Source organism: Copadichromis virginalis, linkage group LG6 (genome assembly GCF_057382275.1).
Source record: "Copadichromis virginalis isolate Kocher_CV1m ecotype Utaka linkage group LG6, C_Virginalis_male_GT1.1, whole genome shotgun sequence".
In the NCBI taxonomy this organism is placed as follows: Eukaryota; Metazoa; Chordata; class Actinopteri; order Cichliformes; family Cichlidae; genus Copadichromis; species Copadichromis virginalis.
This window is the reverse complement of record NC_140623.1, coordinates 32708104-32732010: the sequence shown is the minus strand read 5'-3', so window position 1 is coordinate 32732010 and position 23907 is coordinate 32708104. Positions and strand designations below refer to the sequence as shown.

The following is a 23907-nucleotide window of genomic DNA, read 5'->3' as shown; positions in this document are numbered from 1 at the left end:
GTGGAAGCTTGAGAGCTAACTAATCTTAGCACTTGGTCATTGCGAATGAGTAGGGTCAGTGCATGTCTAGACAGCACTAAAATATGTTATCTGACCAGTTATTCCTGCTGAAACAATCTACCAGCAGAAGTGGGAGATCAACCTTAAAGACTAAGAGATTAGAGCACCAGGAAGAGACACAAGTTTTGGTTTCTATCAGTTGGATGTCATTCAAGTAGTAGTCAGTTAATATGTTGTCTCTGCACGGGGGATTTTTGACTAAACCACTGCAATACATTTAAACTCTTATACAGCATTCAATGCATATTTATAATGTCACGTTGTTGCTCAAGGACATATATCACCCTCTCCATCAATACCCTATGACAGTAATGGTTTTGTGGGGATAAAAGTGCTATTTGGGAGCACAAGTCTGCAGACAGAGTCTTGTGTTATTGTGATTAGAACCTTTTAATTTCCCAAAACAACAAATGGATTTGAAGTCCTCACTACAGGCAGGAAACTTGCATAATATTGACATAAATGGATGCTTGTGGCACAAGGGTAACAGGATAGGTATTGGCATATACAGCAGAGATGGCTTAGATTTGTGAGCGTGACTGATACACAAAGTTTATGTTTGATCAAGCAGTTCCCATGAAGTCAAACAAGGTCAACGTGGCTGCACAAATCAGGCACTCTTTATTTAAACCCAGTTTCTAACCATCTGTTTTGTGCTTCTCAAAGTAAAGAACCTCCATACGTGACTTTTGTTTTCTCAGCGCTCTCAGTCAGTGCTGTGTTTGCTGCATATTTCTGACTGTGTTTGGGATTTGTCGTCGCGGTCGGGCAGCAGGAGCTGGAGATAGCGGTTGATAATAGCAGGACTGGCTGGCTTTACTGTTCTGAGGCAGGTATTCTGTTGGAATCCTCTGGATTAAGCAGGTGTTCATCGTCGTGTGACCACCATTTGTAGGAAAAGGAGGCGATAGGTTGGAAAGACTAGACAGACAGCAGAGAAAGGGTTAAAAGTATGGGACGAAATTGAAGCTTTATGCAACCTGTTCAGCATTTACAGGGTTTGGAGTCCATGAGTAAATGATTCATAAAGTTTGCTGAGGAAAAAAATGTATAGGAATTTTTTTGTTCTTGGTGGTTTAGGAATCTCAGCAATTCATACAGTGGGGTTACCGGGATTAAAGAGCAGGATATTTTATTAAGTCCAGTTAGTTGCAATAGATTGCTTAGTCATTCATCATGTGAAAAATAAACAGTGATTGTCACAGCCTCCCAAATACCAATGCTCGAGCCTTTTCTCTGCTGGTGGTGGTTTGATTAAGTTAGGACTCTTAAGACAAAACATGACAGACTTCTTTCATAATTTTTGATAATTAAAAAATGATAAATTGTGATAATATGACACATAACCACCGGACATATCTTTTCCTATAGACACACAGAGTGTGTCTCAATAGTCTGCCGAAAGCGGCATCAGTGGAACTAATCTATCCAGCAGGGAATTCCTCGTGGGCCGTCTAATCTTGGGTTGCTTGTGAAAAGAGACTGTCTGTTCTATTGTCAGGCCTTATGTCAGAGCGTATTCACACTTGGCTCTAAATGGTGCCATCACTTTCTATTTCTAGACTGGCGAACAGTGACAACATGAGATATTGACAAGCAGCTTTTGTTGAGGGAGAGAAAAGTGGAGAATGACATCTAGTTTCCTTCTGAAACAGAAACCGTTTCCTTCCTTCAGGGAGAGAGATGAGAATAACAGTTTGCTTCTGTTGCATAGAGAAAGAGATGGGTTTTTTTGTTTGTTTTTGGTTTTTAAAAGAGCAAAAAACGAGAGCCTAGATCCAGACTGGATTTTTAGAGATTGTGCTGATATGGATAAACTGACAGAAATTGCATTTGTACATAATCAATATGTAATTTTAAAAAGGGAAATGCATTAATTAACGTCCCAGCTATGTATTTTACAAACAGCTTAATGAATCATCTGCTCAGCTGTGATGCATACTCTGCTGCCGACAGTGCCAGGTGAAATGCATTTGGAACTACTCAGATTACAGCAATTTTCACGGTTTTCCGGTACGTCCGGTTCAGGATCATTTCCACAGTTATCCTTTCTCATGAGTAGCACAGAGCAGGAAGTAGTCTGCTTAAGATGCAGTCACATTAATGCAAACAATCCATGTGGTTTAGGGAGGGAGGGAAGGGAGCTGCCTGGATAAAGCGTGCAGGAAACGCCCACACGCTAGCAGCAAATGTAACAAAATTCACACCTTTGCACATCTTCTGCACTTTTAAATCACTTAGACTTGAGAGCTGGCAAGATGAAGACCAGCTAATCAGGCAACATTTGACATTTCTGTTCTCATCTGCATGTTTGGAGCTGCAGTGCATGTGTGATTGCAGAGCAGTGATACTATTTGTAAATTACCCACCAGCATCTTTTTATGCATTTTGTTCTGTGCAGTGGTGCACATCGACGTGTTTGTGTTTCAGAGAATCTCAATGTAGAAACTTTTATTGAGAAATATTGTGTGAATATTAGATTGGAGAAAAAGGCAGGTAATGAGAAAGGTAAGAATCGGCAAGCTAACCAACTTTTGTAGCTTTTCCCAGTGTTAGTTTTCTCACCTTAAACCAGAGATTTGTAAAGCTGCCAGAATATTGTGCTCTTTAAGACATCTTTGACTCTGAAGATAAACTGTTGCAACTGCTGTAGCCAAATGTTCCCATTTGGACATTTTTCTCAATTTATTGTGTAGTTATGGCCTCTCTCATCTTCATTCGGTCACTGTCTCCAAGCTAGCTTTTTCTGATATACTGCTTATTGACTTACTGTGAAATGCTAACTGAGCTGTCCCATTTCTCAACGTTCCCTTTGTTATCCATACGCCTCAATTTCAAACACACAACCCTAGTCAGTTATTGGGTTTGAAAATAGGTTACAGAGTAGTTATTAATCCTTTAATCTCAGACAGTTGCGAAACTGAGATTTTATGATTCACGGTGTCCGTTCTCCTTGTCTGACACGAGTGATTAATTCTGTGCGTTTCTTCGGTGTTCTCCGTCTGTAAGCTGCGTTTCCCCCTCCTCTTCACCCCATGTTGGGGTCTTCTTCCCTTTCATGTACCGCATCTCTCCCTCTGCTTTGCCTCATCCTCACTGTGTAACACATTCATTGCCTCAGTCTCCCACCTGTCACCCAGGCCTGTACATGTGGTCCTGTTGTGTAACAGTGCTTTAGTGCTGTCTGCTGTCTGTCTTTAGTCACAGCTTTGCTATAGATCCTTCGCTAGGCTGAATGAGCCGGCTCCGGTGTCATGCTTCCATTCATTCTCTCTCACTGAAACACCACTTGCCATTCTCTCCTTTACAAATACTCAGCCTGTATCAGAAATGCAGTTTGTGCAATGGATGACGCAGCTGCAAATCACATCTCAGTGCACCATGAGGAATCTGTTTTCTTTACAACTTGCCTTACTTGAAAGAAGAAGAAGAAGTCATAATTTTTTAACTATGTGGTAGTTATAGCAGCGCTTCTTAAGTTACCAGTAATAAAGTTGAAGCGCTTTCACGTCCTGCGTCCTGCGTCCTGCATCCTGCACTTTGGGTCCAAATCCTCCCTCCAGCTCAGTGGTACATGACAATTTCCATTTACCTTTGCTCATTTGATGCATATCTTTTCACACCCACAACTGAAAAGCTCCAAATCTACAGCAACTTTTTATTAAAGCCCATTAGGCCTGTGTGTGCTGCTGTATTTCTTTCCTGTGCATGTGTGGTTTTTTTCTGCTTGACCTTTTTGATGTTATTGTTCGTGCTGTCAGATTTTACAGACAGTTTATTTCCAGCGAGATGATTTTTGCATTCTCAATTTTCCTGCTTCGCCTCGTATTTAAATCCTGCTTGTGTCACTGATTGCTCTGCTCAAATGCTCGTGCCGCCTCCGTCCTCTCTAATCCAGGCCTGCCATATCTCTTTTAGCTTCAAGCACACAAACACACTCAGATTTCACTGCAGGTGGTGAGGGAAGCACATTTCTGTCGCGTATTCGTGTTTAGCCAGTTTCTTTATCCCTGCTTTACCTCTTGCGCTAATGCGCAATGTTTTTCCTTTACAGTACAATATAGCAGCCTGTTATACGTCTGCTAGACTCAAGGTATCAGCCTTGAACTGTTCTCATGGTATCATGGCGTAGCACTAGCGCCTTTTCAGTTTCGATTTGCGTCTAAACTTGGTGCCCGTGTGTATACATATTTGTGTGCTTGCACGTGTATACATGCAAGCTGCATGCATTTGGCTTTTTTCCACACACGCTCGCACACATATTTACAAACTGGTCCATCCTACTCTTGCATGGAGTTTCAGTGGAAAGTCCATGCCCTCAGGCTGATTAGTCTTTGCTAAATCAAACATGTCACCTAAATATGCAGTTGCAAACAGCAGATCCTTAGCCGTACCAGGCCAGCCCTAGTGTGTCACGGGGCTGTCCGTTTGTATTCTTTTCACTATATTTGGCGTCAACCACTGTTTTCTGGAGGTAAAGGTGACTGGCTCATTTTCAGCATTTCTATTAATCTCAGATCTTACATGCTAGCAAAATCATTTACTGTGAAAGCCACCGTGCACGTTCCTCCTATCTGTCTCAACACGATCGGGGTATTCATGGGTCAAGTGACAAAAGAAGTTCCAAATCTCATGCAAATACATTCAAAAGCTGCCCAGACAGTGACTTTCACACTATGTCAAAACAAGCTTTCCTTGGCTCATTAATTACATGTAATGTATATGGACTCCATTTGAGCTGTTTCAGTTTAAAACCATGGTGTTTTCAAGCCTTACTGGAACACTTGAACAGTGATTTAATTAGTTAGAGTTTTGCCAGTATAAAGAAGTATATTCTGGATTTGCTGATCATTTAGCTGATCAGTAAAATAACACACAAAAAACCCCAACAACAACCAACACTAAAACCCCCCTAAACAACATCACTGAACATTTATCAGGCACGCACATGTATTGATGAAATGTCTGGTGTGGTAGATAATTAACCATTAAAAACTGCTTTATAAATTGACAGTATGATAAAAGGATCATTATTGAAACCAGTCTTTGCACAAAAGAACCACGACAGCTGCACAGGCCAAAGAGTATTTCATGCTTTCGCTCAGTAGCTGCAGTTTCTCAGCTGTTAATCCTGATTTTTTGATTTTTAACAAAACCTGTCAGGAGGAGATGATCAGTAACACAGAGACAGAAACACACAGCAGTGCTCTCGCTGCCACGTTATAATTTGCTCTGCTCTTCAGATCTTCACCCTTCATTGGGAGCTACATCACCGCGCTAGCTAGCCAAACAAAACGTGGGCTTGTGCTTCCGCCTGTGTGTGTTTTACAGTAAAGATAAGAAATGGCTGATCAAAGTCTTTGTGTCTTATGTACACAGAGGTGCTTTTACTGTACACATCAGTTTATCACTCACAGGTGAACTCAGGTTGCCGGGGTGGCTTTAAAACGCTGTGTGTTTGTTCATCTCTTTCTCTTAGAAAATCTTTTTTTGTCTCATTTCATCTGCTTTTGCAAGGCTCTCTCATGGTATTGTCACGTGCATCACCTCGATCTGTTTGTTTGGAGGAATGCGTTCACTGTAAGGTTCAAAGGTCACTTGAAATCACTTCTCTAGGTGGTCTTCCAAGCAGCTCCGTGTCTTTCGGTATCCACTGCGTATGATAAAAGTGATAAGTACAAAAGTACAGTAACGTTAGAGCTGAAAACAAAGGAAAAACTAGGTCTATATATATTTTAATAAACATATGGGCATATAACCACTTTTACTACTTAATGTTTTTACTCGAGGTGTGACAGACATTGCAGGCAATTAAAGAGGACCAGGGCTTATGCTTATCACTCACTAATCCTGTAAGTCCCATAAAGCGCAGTATGAAACGCTTTATGGGACTTGATGGTGGTAACATACTAGTAAAAACAGTTCTGATTTAATTCCTCTAGCTTCTTTAAATGCTAATCTACTGAAATCCTTGGCAGCAGCACTATTTTGATACTTATATTATTACTTATAGGATTTGCACATTCGCCTAACAAGAGAAAAGATGGTCTGTTTGATCCTGAGAGGAGCCACAAATCCCTTTGGAGTTATGTGAGGAAGAACATGTGGCATAAAAGTCTGCCAAATCAAATCAGTTACCTGCAGTGGCAACCACATTTATGAAGCAGCTAAAGGTAGCTTCTTCTTGTTATTTGGGACTGTTTGTTAGGTGTGGTGTAGTGTTTGACCACAGCGGGATGTAAGCAGTGAAAAACTTGTAGTTTCTGTATGTAGAGCTCCTTTTTTTTTCAGACACAGGCTCCAAAATCAGTCTTTTAATTGGAAATATCAAACATTTCACTTATGATATGTTTTTTTCCTTTGAAAAACTTTACAGATTATTTGTTATGTTTTCATTTTAGGAAGTTTACATTGATTTCTGACACGTGTTCTAAACTGCTTAAAAAAATAATTTTCCAACTATTTCATCAACTCTTTTGTTTGCTGATTGGCTCTCATGCAGGAGGTCGGTCCCTCCTGGATAATCTAACCTCAAAATAGTCATGTTTTACGTCACGTTGGACCGCACTTTGGTGGTTCAAATCCACCATCAGGCCGGGGCCTTTCTGTGTGCAGTTTGGATGTTCTCCCAGTGGCTGCGTGACTTCTCTCCAGGTAGTACACCTTGTTCCCAAAGTCTAAAGCCATGCCGTGAGTGGGTCAGGTTAATCGGTGACTTTAAATTGGCTGTAAGTGTGAATGCGAGTATGAGTGGTTGTCTGTCTCTTTGTATTGGCCATGCAACAGGCTGTCGACCGGTCCAGGGTGCACCCTGCCTCTTGCCCCATGGTAGCTTTAATTGTATAAGCAGAAGAAAATGAATGGATGGACGCATGAAGCTGGACATGACTGTGAGATGTGTATCTGACTGAGAACCTAAAGAAAATATCTTCAATTCATATGGTAGCAACAGTCAGTCACAAAGTAGTGAAGCCCTCCTGTTTTACTGTAACTAGAATCATAAACTGCAAAATGAGATCATACTGTACTGAGGAAGACTAAACTTCTAAAATTCATTTTAAAGATGTTTACTGAAATAATAAAGCAATTTTCTCATAGACTTCCGTATAGTCAGGGTTCTTTTTGCAGCCTGTGGTGGCCTTTAAAAAGAATTTGATCTTCTCCATCGGCTTCATTTTTCACACCTGGAGTCAAATATGTACATCCTTGAAATATAGTATGGAAGCAACACTGCAGGCATGGATGGGGAAAAATATGATCCAAGTGAAACTAAGCTGAACGAGTGAGATTTTTGTAGGCCTAGCAAATCAGTTTGTCCTGATAAAGCTGTGTGTGCGTGTTTTAGTTCATATTACTACTTTTTTAAATTTAAAATGATTTTCAGTTGACACCTGATGAAGTTTAGCATACTGTGAAGACGTTCAAAGCCGAAAAGCATTACCAGCGTGACGCTGCTCTGCTCTCCAGTCTTGTACATGCACAAATTGCTCAGAAATGACTTGCAAAATGGTCTCCTGCAGTATTATATTAAGTACATCCTAATTCCATTACCATTAATGCTCTGTGTGTCCCAGAGAGAGAAATGATGTTGTAGATCTGATAGTAAATCATAATGTAACTCTGACTGTCAGGAGCCAATGAACCAGCAGAATATAATAGGAGCAGGACCTTTCTACAGATGGTCTTCTTTGTCTCGATTCTAACAGAAACACAGTTTCCCTTCCTTCTAACGTCTGAATGACCTGTAATAACGCTCTGTTATCCTCTGCATCTGTTTCTTTAAATAGATCTGTAGTAACAGTTAGTTTTCCCTCACCCAGGCAGCTGTCTAATCACCTTGCTGTTATTCAAACAACCGGCTTATTTCACTAGAAGTTTGTCATTTCCATTGCCCAAGAATGACATGACTCAAATGTGTATGTGTGTGTGTTCAGTGTTGATAAGCGTGCCCGGCCCTGTCCTAGTCTGATTGCAGATGTATAGCAAACACAAACATGCATTTGTACATGTACATGTACTTAAATTAAATTATGAAGTCAACCTGTATTAGAAGTAAATAAATCTAACTCTAACTCGAACCATTATAACCCAACAGCGAGATGTTTGAAAGTAGCCAAAACTGCCTCCACTCTGTGTTTTAAAAATCAAACTGGTCCTCAAGAAGACTACACACACAGACACACACAACTACATTTAATCTATAACTAGTCTTTTCTACGACCTACACCTTACTCAGGAGTCACCTGCATAGCTCTGTCCATCGTGAGTCCATCATGTATTTGTGTGTTTGCACATGCTCGTGTTCATATTTGAGCTTCAGTGGAGCTTTACCTAACAGCGTTGGCACACGTTGCGCTGTCTTTACATTTGGTGTATGTTTGCCTGCGTTTAGCTCATATCCAGAAGTCTTCAGCATGATCACATGAAGCCATGTGACGGTGCTAGAATATGACTTGTTGATTGTTTTTGTTGGTTTTTTACTTCATGCAAAGGTGCCACCCTTTGTGTGAAGTACAAAGGGTGGCATATAGTGAAATAGCTAGCACAGCTTAAAGTGGAGACTAAAAATGTCAACATTAGGTAGAGATTGATAAAGCTGGCTTGTGTAAACACAAGAATCGTGTGAAAACACAATAAAAATCCCGCTCTTTATCAGTCCGGGTGTTTGGGGACGAAATTCCGATGAATTCGTTCAGAGGCACACAAGAAATGTGGGAGGACTCGGAGAGTAGATGATAACATTTATTATGTTCTGTGACCGGGTTTAAGCCATTGATATCATGGTTATGTGGTAAGATGCAGTTCGTGCCATCAGACCCTGAGAGTTTTTGCCTTGTCATGGTCATCCCTTTCACCATTGAATGGTAGATTGCCATAATAATTCACTTTCTGGGGGCAAAGGCCTACCTGACACTCCTGCCTCGCTGTTACTAATTGACCAGCTCAAAGAGATTTTATGACTGGTAGAATCGCAAAAATTGTACGTGTTCACGTTGGCGCGTGGCTCAAGGTTGTGCCATGGACATCTGCGGACTTTCATTTAGGGTTTGCACACGACACAATAATATGTCTAATTTGCCTGCTAGTTATTCTGCTCTTTATGTCTGTTTGTGTAATCTGACAGCTGTTTAAAATTCCACATTCGTAGCAGCTGCGCGTGTCAGTTTGGCAGCATCGTGGTTTACCTCTACTGCCCTGTGAGTGTGTGTGTGTGTCTGTGTGTGTGTGTGCCGGCTATGGTTTGCTGGGGTGGTGCTGTGTTAAACGGCTGTTCTGAATAATAGATACGGAGCGCAGCCCCTAGCCTGTTAAAAAATCCATGAGCTTCCGTTGCACTGGTTTATAAAAGCCGAAGTGCTTGGAGAAAAAGAGTTTATAGCCTGTGAGGGGAACAGGCAGAATAAGATTTGGGCAGTCACATCCCAGATATGTCAAGGCATGAGCAAAGAATGGAAGACAAACACTTTGCTCAAATGTTTGACTGGCACATTGTACTGCAGGCAAGGTTTTGTGTAGATGTGTATTTTTTTCCTTTTTAAGTGTGTAAAATTTTCTTTTTAAATATCACAGCTGCAATGGAAAAAGACAGGGAGGCATTACATTCTGGCTTTTACAGTTTTATGTTTTAACTGAATGAATTCAAAGAAGTTTTGGATTTGACATATTAGGACCGCTGTGACCCTGGCAGGGTCACGTGATGCGTCGAGCTGAGCAGACGTGAGTTTATGAGCTCTGCACTGGACAGCTGTAAAATATTGGTATTTTAGCTCATTTTTGCCAACAAGTTGCCTCGAATATCTATATAATGTCTCTAGACGAGTTTTTCGCACACCCTGGATCAAGCAAAAAGAGAGAAATGAGCAAACGTGGAGTCAAAGCAAAAGCTAGCAGTGACCTGGTAGCTAGCAATTGCCCCGAAAAGGAGACCGTGTGCGACGCTGAGGATGCACTAAGTACACTGCGGGATGACGTGATTGTGGACAAGGTGACTTCTAACATATCTAAGTATATGGATATCAAGATATCCGAAGTCATAAAGCCAATAAACGAGCTCACTGAGAAATTCGACAATCTGATAGAAAGAATGGAAACAGTGGAGCAGCGGGTCTCGGACTTGGAAGATGTCACGGCTACAAATGAGCCACGTATTGCCGCTCTTGAGACCCAGCTTAAGAAGGCCATGGAGCGTCTGGAAAGCTTTGAGAATCAGAGCCGGCGGCAGAACGTGAGGATTGTCGGGTTAAAGGAAGGCGCGGAGGGTAGAACACCAGTGGACTTTTTTAAAAAATGGATACCAGAAGTCCTGGGCCTTCAACAGGGTGCCATTACAGTCGACAGAGCCCATCGCACTGGACCACCTATGAGGCTTACCGGCACGGAGGGACCGCGTGCGGTACTGGTCCGGCTTCATTACTACACCGATACACAGAGGATTCTCCAGGCTGCCAGGGCTAAAGGTACCGTAAACACAGAGGCAGGAAAAGTATCCTTCTATCAGGATTTCTCCGCCGAGGTGGCTCGAAAGAGAAAGGAGTCGGCGAATGCGCGTAAAGCTCTCCGAGAGGCGGGGATCAAATATTCCTTCCTTTATCCAGCCATCATTAAAATATTTAACCCCGATGGCACTAGCATCTCCCTCGCGACCACCCAGGACGTCAAGGACTATGTGAGCAAATTGCCAAGACCTAAATAAACTGTTGGTGCACGACAGCGTCATTGTAACGTAAGTTACAAACTCGAGGCTTACAGCATTAAAGTATTGATAATGAGCTAAGGTATAGAGACTTTGATTTTTGACATAGACTCCAGTGCAGGGATGTTACGCGTTTGTGGCCCCCCACAGCTGTACTTTAGAGTAGGGTACATCTAGATGTGTAATTTATTTTTTGTTATTTTGTGTTATTTGTGTTGGGGAGGGTTGAGGTTTCCAGGCTTTGTGTTCAGGTTTTGCTGGGAACCAGTGTTCTTGTTTTATGCTCAATTATTTTGGTTAATAGGCTCAGACTGGTCAAATGTAGATTTGGTTAAATATGTAAACAGCACAATATATACATTACCTTTCCTATATGTCAGTTAAGATAAGTACTTGGAATGTTAAAGGGTCCAACAATGTGGTGAAAAAAAAGTCCATTTTAAATTCTCTGAAGAAAGATTTGACTCACATTGCTTTTTTGCAAGAAACCCATTTGACAGATGATGAACACAGAAAATACTGTAGAGATTGGGTTGGTCAAATTTTTTTCTCATCCTACTCCACAAATAAAAGGGGGGTTATTACCCTTATACACAAAAATCTTCCCTTCAACGTTATAGCCACTCACAAGGACAATGAAGGAAGATATATATTGGTTAAAGGGATGTTGCATGGGGAAACTGTTCTCCTAGGTAATATATATGCGCCGAATGCACAGGATGGCGAATTTTATACGGTATTATTTAGTCAATTAGTGGACATGGACTGTGCTAATATAATATTAGCGGGTGACTTTAACTGTGCTTTATGCCCTAAAATGGATAAATTTCCCCCACAATCTATCTTGACCAAAAACTCCAAAGCCCTTTGGCAAATTATAAATGAGCTTGACCTTATAGATGTTTGGCGACACTATAATCCACTATCTAAGGAGTACACTTTCCATTCTAACCCTCACTTGTCAGCATCTCGTATAGATTATATTTTTATGTCCAAGTGTATCAGTCAGTTAGTTCAGCAGGTAAATATTGGTCATATAGGTCTCTCTGACCATGCTCCTGTTGTCTTAACCATTCAACCCATGAGACATATTGAGCGCTCTAGGTCTTGGAAGATGAGCACACTGTCTCTTTTGGATGAGAAATTTATACATTTCATAACAGAGCAAACAACAGTATTCCTAGAAATAAATGACAAAGAGGAGATAGACACGAGAACTTTATGGGATAGCTATAAGGCTTACATGAGAGGGATGATTATTTCATACGCAAGTCATAAAAGGAAGCAACGATTAACAAGGCAGTTAGAGATCGAGAATAATATCAAAAAGCTGGAGAAACAATACTATGTAACAAAATCAGCTGAAACATTAAGTGAGCTTAATATTGCCAGGACATCTTTGCGTAATTTGATAATGCGAAAGGCTGAAAGAGATGTCCTTCTTGCCAGACAACGGCTTTTTGAATCAGCTAGTAAGCCTAACCGCTTTCTGGCTCGTCTTGCAAGGAATACTCCATCAAGTTCCTTTATCACAGCTATTGTGGATGTGAATGGTGAAAGACAAGTAGGAAACCGTCAGATTAATGAGTGCTTCAGAGAATTCTATACAAACCTATATCGATCTGAGATGGACATAACAAGGCTTAACTCAGGCTTCTTCCTAAACGACTTAGTATTCCCTCAGCTTTCTGAAGATCAGGTAAGCCTGCTGGAGTCACCCATAACAATGATAGAGGTGGATAAAGCTATATCTGCACTCCAGTCAGGGAAATGTCCTGGGGCAGATGGTTTCCCAGTAGAATTTTTTAAGGTAATGAAAATGAAGTTAAATAGTTTATTATTAAGGGTTTTTAATAAAGCATTTGAAGAATCGAAACTCCCAGAATCTATGTACCAGGCTAATATAATATTGATAGCTAAAAAAGATAAAAATCCAGAGTCATGCTCATCTTACAGGCCTATTAGCCTTCTTGGTGTTGATAATAAGATACTTTCAAAGATACTGGCTCTTAGGCTAGAAAAAGTAATGTGCTCTATCGTGCATGCTGATCAGACAGGTTTTATTAAGGGGAGGAATTCTTATAATAATACTCGACGCCTATTTAATATTATTCATTTTTTAAATTTTAATCAGATCCCTGGGGTTGTTGTTTCTATGGATGCCGAAAAGGCATTCGATAGAATTGAATGGGAATATATGTTTGAAATAATGAGAAGATTTGGGTTTGGAAAAAACTTTCTGGGGTGGATCAAAATTATATACAAATCGCCAATAGCATCTGTGTTAACTAACGGCTTGTTATCTTCCCCATTTTCACTGAGCAGAGGTACAGCACAAGGTAGCCCATTGTCACCACTATTATTTGCTTTGGCCATCGAGCCCTTGGCCATGGCCATTAGACAAAATCCAAGTGTTCTTGGAGTTAAAATTGGGGATAGACAACATAAAATTCTGCTTTATGCAGACGATATTCTTCTGACACTGACTGACCCGGTTAACTCTTTACCCGTTCTTATTAGGTGCATCAAGGACTTTGGTCTTATATCTGGATACAAAGTAAATTTTGATAAATCTGTTATAATGACTTTGTGTAGTGGAGGGGATAATGAACCTTTATATGTTAAACCCTTTCATTGGGCACCATCAGGTTTTGTATATTTGGGAGTTAAAGTTACACCAAATGTTGGACACTTATATAGAGAAAATATTAATGGAATGGTTCAAGATCTTCGGGAGATGCTGACAAGATGGAGATCACTTCCGATATCATTTTTGGGAAGAATAAATCTCATTAAAATGGTAATCCTACCGAAAATATTATATCCCACAGGCATGTTGTTTGCAATCTTGAAATCAGAAGATATTAAAGTAATTAACAAGGCTATGGTGGATTTCATTTGGGCAGGAAGAAAACCCAAAATTAAATTGGAGACACTACAGTTACCGAAAGATCTGGGTGGGTGGGGAGTGCCAAACATAGAAAATTATGTCCTCTCAATACAAGCGAGGATTCTTTCTTCCTGGATACATGAACATTCTGATCTGCCATGGCTAAATATTGAGGAAGTATTATGTAAACCATCCTCACCTGTTAACTTCTTAGGGAAACGTCTAAATGACTTACCTCACGTAATAAAGCATAACCCACTGATATATAATGCTATGTGGACGTGGCGAAAACTGAGAAAAATTTTTAACAGTAGTCTTCCGTTTAATATCTTGTCAACGTTTATAAATAATCTAGACCTTCTGCCACAAAACATAGGGTCAAGCTTTGTGGGATGGCATAAAGTAGGTGTAAAGAGGTTTTATGACCTCTTTAAACATGGTGAGTTTAAATCATTTGAATCCTTGAAGTCCCAGTATTCTGTGTCAAAGACTGAGTTTTATAAGTATTTGCAACTGAGAAATTATGTGTTAAAAAATGCTAAAACATTACGAATCTCAACTGCCTCTTTTCGGTTGGAGAAATTTTTTTTGGATAATAGGGAGCATAAACATTTTGTATCAAAGTTTTATTCCGAGATTTATGCCCTAATCGAGGATAAACTGGCATGGTTGAGAAAATCTTGGGGGACGCTGCTTAAATGTGAAATAGATATACAGGCATGGGACAAAATCTTGCTCCTTCCATCCAAAATCTCTGTTTGTAACCGATTTAAAGAACTGCAGTACAAAATTTTGCACAATGTGTATATTTCTCCGTATATTTATAGTAAGTATAATATGGGAATATCTCCAAACTGTCTCAAGTGTAAGGTCAGAGTGGGCACTAGATTCCACTGCTTGTGGGAATGTGCTATTATTCAGTCATTTTGGAAAGAGGTCTGCGCCAATATTAGTACAGCCATTGGTCATCAGGTGACAGAAAACCCATTAATGTGTATATTGGGATATATTCCTGTCTCACTGGTACAACATGAGCATGTAATTCAGTCACTGTTAATGTTGGCCAGGAAAAGCATTATGTTGAGATGGGTGGGGGCTGAGCCTCCCTCCATTTCTCTATGGAAGTCGCTCATCATTGAAGTTATGACTCTGATCAGGCTGGGACATTATATTGATGGGAGCTCCCGAATCTTTGTCTACAAATGGAAGAGACCACTGGAAGCACTGGGAGTAACCTATAAACTGGATCCTAGAGGACAACAGTTATGGACATAATGTTGTAATATTCTAGTGCTGTGTAGTGTTATTATTTTGGATGTGAACCAGTCTTATATTTGTTGGGGAAAAAAAGTTAAATAAAAGTTTAAAAAAAAAAAAAAAAAAAAAAAAAAAAAAATAAAAGCCGAAGTGCTTGGAGAAAAAGAGTTTATAGCCTGTGAGGGGAACAGGCAGAATAAGATTTGGGCAGTCACATCCCAGATATGTCAAGGCATGAGCAAAGAATGGAAGACAAACACTTTGCTCAAATGTTTGACTGGCACATTGTACTGCAGGCAAGGTTTTGTGTAGATGTGTATTTTTTTCCTTTTTAAGTGTGTAAAATTTTCTTTTTAAATATCACAGCTGCAATGGAAAAAGACAGGGAGGCATTACATTCTGGCTTTTACAGTTTTATGTTTTAACTGAATGAATTCAAAGAAGTTTTGGATTTGACATATTAGGACCGCTGTGTTTTACTTTCCACTGTATGCTACATACATAGTGTTCCCTATGTATGCAATGAGTCATTTGAACGATCACATATTATGAGATGTTGTCACAGACACATCATTCATTCGTTTAAAAAACAAAAATAGCAAACACCCCTGGATGCAGAGCCACTAACTCAGTTAAAAATAGCAAATGAGTTGTTTAAGGTTAGGCTACAAACAAAAGCATCTATAAGCTTGAGTCTCAGTTTATTCTGCCTCTGACATTGCCGCGCTATAAAGCCACTGGGATAAGTCGCTGTTACTCAATGTTTTCAATGTTTTCAATGTTGTAATTAGTGAAAATAAAGTAATTTTTAACAACAAAAACAGATTTTTCGTGCCTGGGTTTTATATGTTTCTGATGGCACGTGGGTCAAAATGACCTGCAAGCATAATTATAGAGACACGGTGCAAGCACTCCACAACACAGTATCCACAGTCAGAATAATTTCACTGAGTAAAAGAAGGAAAACTCGCATTAGTAGTTACAGTTAAGTAAAAAAATGGCAATCTGTAGAAGATTTCCATCTGTTCAACAAAGGATCTGATTTGCTGGGTGTGGCGACTTTTCGCTAACCTGCCAAGTTCAGTCAATAATTTCCTTTGTTTCCCAACATGCCCTTTGGTCACATAGAAGACGTGACTGCAGGTGTGAGACCTTGAGAATTAGCATATCCGAGAAGTGCATACATACACATAAGTTACATAAGTTATGAGTTACTGAGTGTTTTCTTAAAACACTTGTTTGTTGTACCCAAAATAGCCAGTGGTTCATAGAAAGATGGGCCTAGCTTCTAACCCAGCCATGGTCTTTCTGTATGGCGTTCACATGTCATCCTTGTTTACAGCTTTGCTCAGGTTTCTCCTGCCATTTAAAAACACGTTCATGCCACGTATAACGGTGCCGGACACTCCCACAAAGGAGATTCTCAGTTTTCAGAGTTTCACTTTCTGGTTACCTTCACAAAGGAGGTTCTGTTTTTGCATGCATGTCTTTCTGTCTGTAAACAAGAGATCTCGAAAAGCTTTGAATGAAATCTGATGAAACTTTGTATGAATATAGAGTGGAGTCATGTTAACAACCCCTTCATTTCTGCTTATATCCACCAAGGCCTTTAGGGTAAACCTAATGATCTATTGGTAGAAAATGGATTAAAAATCATTATAACTTAGAAACTATGAATTTTACAAGTGTGGTGTGTGTTGTCAACTATATAGAAAGTACCATATAAAGATGTAAAATATCATGTCACATTTGACCTCTGACCTTTCCTTTAGTGTCAATAGATATATCTGAATGTCAAAGTGATAATAATGTTATATAAGGAACAATGAAATGAATGCCACAGATGTATTAAATGCACATAAATCATGAAAAAAACAATTATCTATTGTTTTTATTGAGCCAATAACAAAAGCCTACAAATATGTTTAAAAAGAACAAAGAAGACAAAATACAATTCTTTTTCCTTAGAAGTAAATACTGCCCAGACAGTGAGCTGTTTTAGTGGAGGTTTGCCACTGAACAATAACATGGCAGAAGTTCTTTTTCCAAATATCTTTTTAATAGCCTTCAAAAAACCTGTATCAGTAAAATCATACTATAATAGGAATGCAAAGTGGCGTCCCTTGGTGGTCTGTGGAAAGAGAGAGTTGTGTGACATCAGTGGAAAGAGAAAAAGAGGGAGGGGAGAAAGAAGAGAGGGAGCATATTCTGTGGTTATGACCTTTTCCCAAGGATTTCCCACAAACTAGCTTTGGGCAGCAAGGAGGTGTGTATGTGTCTTTGTGACTGTGTGACTGGACATTGTGAATCTATGGCAGATAGCAGAATGATTCACTCTGTGCAACAGTTGTTCTCTGTAGTGTTGCAAATCAAGTTCATTTGCACCAGAAGCAGATAAGATCTCACGGAGACAATAAATATCTGTCACCGCACTGCATGTGTTTTGCATTAGGTTTAACCACCACACTATGGAGTCAAGATTAGTATGTGCCCATCCGTGTGCGCATGCATTAAAAAAACACACACAAAAAAGTGATGCATCAGTCGTCATCAGCTCTCCCGAGCAAGACCAAGGTTGGTCATTTCTTCCTCAAGGACTTTCCTCTGCCGCTGAACAGCAACCTCCCCGGGCGAAACTCAAGAGACTCTGCGAAGTGAGACACTTAAATGCCTTTTAACAGCTGTGTGTGCGTGATTGTATGTTTATCAGAGTGACGCAGTGGCAGTTGGAGTGCGTCACTTTTCCTGTCAACCCGCTGTACTGCATGCCGCGCACTCACACACTTGTAGGACCTCCTGATTGTGGCGCAAACAAACTGCGGGTGATGAAAATGCTAATATGTTTTCTTAAAACACGATGTTAATAGGAAATCCCCATGACCCCAACCTTAATCCGTTAATGCCAACTCCAAAATATGTATATGAAAAAACAAAGTCAACATTTTGTGTTGTTTGTCAGACTTTTACAACTTTTCCTGATTAGACCAATTTAGAAATATGCGAACAAACCCTTGGGCGACGGGACCAAGGTCTCGTGTTTGACCAAAACCAGAGAAGAAACCCACCAGGGTCCCTATAGACGCTTTATTAAATCCCAGCAATGACATTTAAAAGATCAAGGAGGTGGTGCAAAGGAAAAGAAATGGATGAAGCAGAGGGAGAGAGTGAGGAACTCCCTGGACTAAAATGATGGCTCAAAAGAGGGAAGGGAGGAGGGATAGAGGGATGGATGAGAGGGAGGAATGGGAGGGTATTTGAAGGAGGATCGTGTGAGAGCCTCATCCCTCGGTTCCATCAGCGTGTCCAAATATGGAGGCTTCTGCTATTGTCGAGCCCTGTTCTCAAGACCCGCCACGGACCAGGAAGAAAACTGGAGGATAGGAAAGGGAAGGGCTGGAGAGGGGAAGAGTGATCGGTGGGAGAAAGTTGAAGGCAGACAGCTGAAAAAAAAGGGAAAGAACAAGACAGCAGAGACGAGGCAGATCAACTATAAAAATAGGTAGCGAGAGGTGCTGCGAGATGTAAGGTCTGGCGAGACAAAGGAGAAGAAGTTGAAGGTGAACGTGAATAAAATTGGACAGTTGGAGGATAAATCTATGAAAGGGGGAAGCAAGTTTAAATCTGTTTTTAGCTCTGGATTTATTTATTTCTGATTGTTCAAGCAGCAAAATGAAAGAATGAGAAAACAAAGAACGATGGAAGTTCTTTAATTAGTCTGCTGAAGTGTCTCCATCCCTCTTTTGTATTCACATACGTTCACTTCTCTGTGTGTGGGACCAGAGGGGAGTCAACGACCTTTGGGTCACTGTTTTGATCATGTGGTTGGAAGTTGCCATAAAGTCAAAGGTCATTTGTCAGGAAGTAGTGAGTTGGGAATGAGCCATCTCTCTGGGGATGGTCTGAAATGTCAGATGTAGTTTTAAAACATTTGCCCAGACATTTGTCTCGGTATGCTTGTTGCACACTTGTACACATTTTTTGGATCAAGTCTGTCTCGATTCATGTTTACGTTTGTGCTTACGAATTGTAGAACTACCTTTCAGGAGTTTATCTTTATATGTACTAAGGGTGTGTATCAATGCAAAGCTGCAAAATCATTCAGCCTGTATGTACGAGCAAATCATTGTGCTGTATGACATCGGAAAGTGAAAAAGGCCATCACAATTGATCAAAGCTTTCGAAATTATCTGAAATTCATTTATATTAAAGATAAAGTAAGTCATTTTTAATATTATTTAATTAAAAAAAGAATGTTACACTCATAAATATCTATTGATTATTAAATCTTGCAACAAATTGATGAATGCATCATTATAAAGTTTGATTTAATCTATTAAATATGCAAAGGAGCAGCTGCTGGTTTTTTGGAAGTCGCCATGTTGGTCTCCACTTTGAAAATAGTGGCCGAAACTGATTTCAAATCAAATCAAATCACTTTTATTGTCACATCACATGTGCAGGTACATTGGTACAGCACATGTGAGTGAAATTCTTGTGTGCGAGCTTCACAAGCAACAGAGTTGTGCAAAATACAATAATGTAAACAAGCAAAATACAAGAATGGCTACATCTGAAACTAATAAATATATGTACAATATATAATAGTATATGCATTTCTGGATGTGTATACTAAATATTTTTCTACGTGTGTGTGTGTGTGTATACACATATTTTACAAATTAAATAGAGTAAACAATAGATAAAATATATAAAAATATACAGAGTTGAGACATGTGCAAAACAGTGGCATTACTGTACAGTATGGAGTGCATAATGTTGAAGTTCCAGTAGTGGAGGTGAGGTGTCTATGACGTGTTCAGCAGTCTGATGGCCTGACGGGAGAAGCTGTCTCTCAGTCTGCTGTTACGGGACCGGATGCTGCAGAACCTCCTTCCTGAGGGAAGTAGTCTGAACAGTTTATTTCACCATCCTGCCTGATTGCATTCTATGTATGCGACTCGAGACCAGCCACGTAAAATAATTTAAAGATCACAGATATCTCTAGCTAACCATTTCACATTTGTACATGTGTATTATCTCTTTTGAATTACGTCTTTCTCATCTTCCTCTTCCATTCCTGTCCCCTTCTCCTTCCTTCCACATCATCCTCTTCCTCCTCACCTCAACACTCATCTCCTGAACTGAAGTCAAGGCTCTAACAAGCAAAAATTTGCACAAATATGCTTATTTATCGGCCCAATCACTTAGTGTCAGAAGATTATACATCTGACCCTCCTGTCACCAGCTTGTCAGGTACTGTTAGGCCAAAGCAGCAACTTTTACCGACACAAAGGTTCAGGAGATCTTCAACAAATCACCTTAGTAGGATTGTGCACTTGAATTGGTTGGGGTAAGAAGACAGTAGTCATTTGACTGCAATCTGACATCTAGCAGTGGTATTTTACACACTGTATCTTTAAAATTAGGCTCTAAAATATTTGTATTTATATTCCATATAATTATTTGTCATTTAAATTGTTAAATTAAATACACTGTGCGTCACATCATAGGAGAATTCCCCTGGGATAAGCATTGGTTCCTGGTCCAGGTGTTTTCAAAGAAGGACTAAATTCCTGGGGAATTTGCCATTTTCCCAAGTACTACTAACTGCACAGGAGTACTTCTGGAGTACGTCATAGAAATCTCTTCTCTTCAAAGGTATACTACAGGACTTTATAAACACAAAATTCAAACTATTGAGCATCCGCCATTGTAACAGTATATATAGTGTAAATAATGAAAGAGTGCAGTAGGTGCTCTTTAATGTTGATAGAGTAGCGCGTTTATATGTGTGTCAGTGTCAGGGAGTTGGGAGTCTGTTTTCTGGAGAGTAATTTTCTGTGTGTGCATGTGTGTGTTTGTGTAGCACGTGTGTGTTTGTGTAGCACGTGTGTGTTTGTGTAGCACGTGTGTGTTTGTGTAGCATGTGTGTGTTTGTGTAGGTGAGTATGTGTAGCCATGATGTGTATGGGCTTCAAGTGTGCATGTGGAATGTGACGACTCAGCTTTACTTCCTCTCCATTCATCTTCGTGTCTCACTGATTGATTAATTGATTCATGCCTGTGTGGATCTGGTCTGGTAAAACCAGCCGTGCACGTGTGTTAAGAAGTTGGGAGATGGTTTCTAATGTATGAGACTATAAGGGAAAAGAGCAATCGTACCGCATTGCATTACCTTCGATGAGTCATACGCTTAGAAAATGGTACTTTTGTGTGTGCATGTTAGTTTGATTCATCCACTTTATGTGTCTCCCACATGGAGATGCTGCATATTTCCTGAATACGGTATACGCTAAGGAGGTAAGATATGCAAAAAAAATAAAGTTGTTTTTGTTTTTGGTTATTATAAATGTTATGTCATCTGGTCAGTTGTGTCATTTTTAAGTTAAAGTTGCGTGTTAATACAGCTGTAAAACTAAGAAACTTGTCATAAACAAGGCATAGCAGATAGCAAACTGAAAGTAGCTGTTGCTTTATGTGTCAACACTACTGTCATATGTGGTTAGTTTTGACATTGCGTGTTGCAAATATTTTCCTTGACCACACTGGTACATTTCGGCCTTCTCATTAGGATGTCCATTCATTCTTAAATAATTTTAGGGTCCAAACAAAAGCCACAAGGAGCTTAAGAGACACGTTATACTGTTACAAAACATAATTGAATTCATAAAGAAGCTAGTCCAGCTAATACAGGAGGAGATAACATCGGAGCTGCTAATGTAAAATCTCATTTGCTGTGTTGTGATTTATTTATTTGTGTGTTAGTTTATGATTTAGCAGTCTTTAGCAGGCTTTAACCTCAATAAGTGGGTTCAACGTGTGTTAAGGTCATCTAATGCAGATCTATTAAATTAAAAAAACAAACATTATGAAACGATGCATGGACAGATTGCGAAAGGATGAATAATAATAAAGTAATAATTATTGAAACCCACAGTTCGGTTTGTGTCCTTTTTTTAACCACAGGCCTGAACATTTGATCGCAATTAGAACATGAAGCGAAAACAAACTAGAATATTCTGATGTATTCCCAATATATTTACCAGTTCTGTTACCTGAATGATCTGAAAACATTGCAACACAGCTTCACATGGCTATCACGGAAGATGTAATCACGACGAGCTCTGAGTTGTTGCATCTCTGATGTGTGCACGCGTTTCTCTGTGCGTTTGTTCGTGCTTCGATAAATTGGAAGTTTGTGCAGAAAACAACAACAACTGGGTTTTATCCTACATGCAGTGCCAGCACGTCTTATCTTATCTGGCTCTATAATTAAAAAAAAATATCTTTTGAGTCTTGTAACATACATCAAATGTTGTTTGATGTTAATTGACAAAGAACAGACAACATTCTTGGGAGTTGGGGGGCGGGGGTGGTTGCTGGACAGATGTAATTTTCTGTTGCAGCAATGCACGCACAGAGTTTGAAATGTTTGTTATGAAAATCATTGACGATGGCTTAGTCTGGAAAAATGATATGCGAAAGGAGACTAAAGAGGAAGAAACTTTAAGATATCCTGCCACATAATTTAGGTTGGTCAGGTTCTTAACTCTGTTAGATGTCTAGGTATATGGCTAAGTGTTTACAGCATGAGCATTGTGGTGTTTTTGTATGTGTGGTTGTAGTATGTGTAGCTGTCCCCAGCTGAACCCTTTCTGCTCCAGGCAGCTGGTCTGAATAAATCAATAAAGCCCGTTGAGCTGCATTGAGGCTTAGAGTACTGGTGTCAGTTTCTCCCAGAGTGCTGCCTTTACAGAGCCTGTAGAAGATCAATAGACAGACACGTAGTAGTGTGCTGCCCTTAGAAAGCAGTAGATACTCATACCTTTGAATCCATGCGCACAACTATCAACCTGCTGTGCACTTTACTGCTGGAAAACTTCATCTTTTCACTGTCTGTTATATCAAGCGTTTAACTCCCTCAAGGTTTGTTTTAGACTTTCAAGCACGCTGTTGACAACGTTTGAAATCTGAAATGGAAGAAGAAAAGGAATGTGGATTATGCCAGGCATTGTGAGGCTCAATGGCCTTCAAAATACTCTAGGTCGATTTCACCATCTTTACAATCTGTGTGCCGCTTGCTAGTGCCTGTTTTTGAGTTGTCCGTATCTTTGTCTGTAGCATGTCAGCATTTTTGTTATGAAGAAGGCATGTTGGAGTAAGAGGGAAATTCACAAAATAGATGTTTGTCTATCTAAACTCTTTAACTTAACCAGTTATTAACACTGGTGCAGTTCCTATTAATACAAGTGAAAATGTCTCCTACTTATAGATGCAGATGGAACACAAATTTTCAAAGTTTCCACCGAGACCACTCTTGTTTACCGGTTATGTAATCAGATTTACTGACTGGTTTCTCTGCCAATTCAGTACAGTTGGAGTTTTCTTGGTGTCAGACTGATGCATCTTAAGGAATTTCTTGGCTTCTCATCTATGAAAAATGAAAGTGTGCTACTAAGCTTGTGGGCCAACTGCCTCCAGAAGAGCTTTTAGCCTCATTGACATAGATTCTGGGCACAGGCTTTTAAAACCTCACTAGGGTGATGAATGATATGTTTCCAAAAGGCATTCCCTCATTTGGTGTTCTGATGCAAAGAGTGCTTTCTAGTATTGCAGTCAGAAATCTTCTTTAGTTGAGGTCAGGTTACGCATTTAATTCACATAATTTTAATTAGAGCTGGGCGATAGAACGATAACGATATGTATCGCGATATAACTTTTACTCGATAGAGAAATTAAGCTATCGCGATAGACCTCGCCGCTCTTGTCCTCTTAAAAAAAAAAAAAAAAAAAGTCAGCCAATCCAAATTAAGTAGCGCAGAGCCGAACCAATCACAGCCGCAGCGTCACGTCGCGTGACTTGTTAAGTACAGCACAAGTGCCAAGCCGCACGTGTGTTTGTTTGGGAAGCAGCCAGCGGGTAATGGAGCCAGCGCCTAATGGAGGAAATGAGTGTGCCGACTAGAAAAATCAACCGAGCGTGACCGAAGAGAAAACAGATGATGGT

At 39.9% G+C, this 23907-nt stretch overlaps 1 protein-coding gene across 2 annotated transcripts in view; it reads left to right on the top strand.

Moving 5' to 3' along the window:
- The window catches only part of adcy9a (adenylate cyclase 9a), a 57010-nt gene that overhangs the window by 4258 nt on the left and 28845 nt on the right, over nt 1-23907 (top strand). The gene's annotated exons all lie outside the window — the stretch shown is intronic.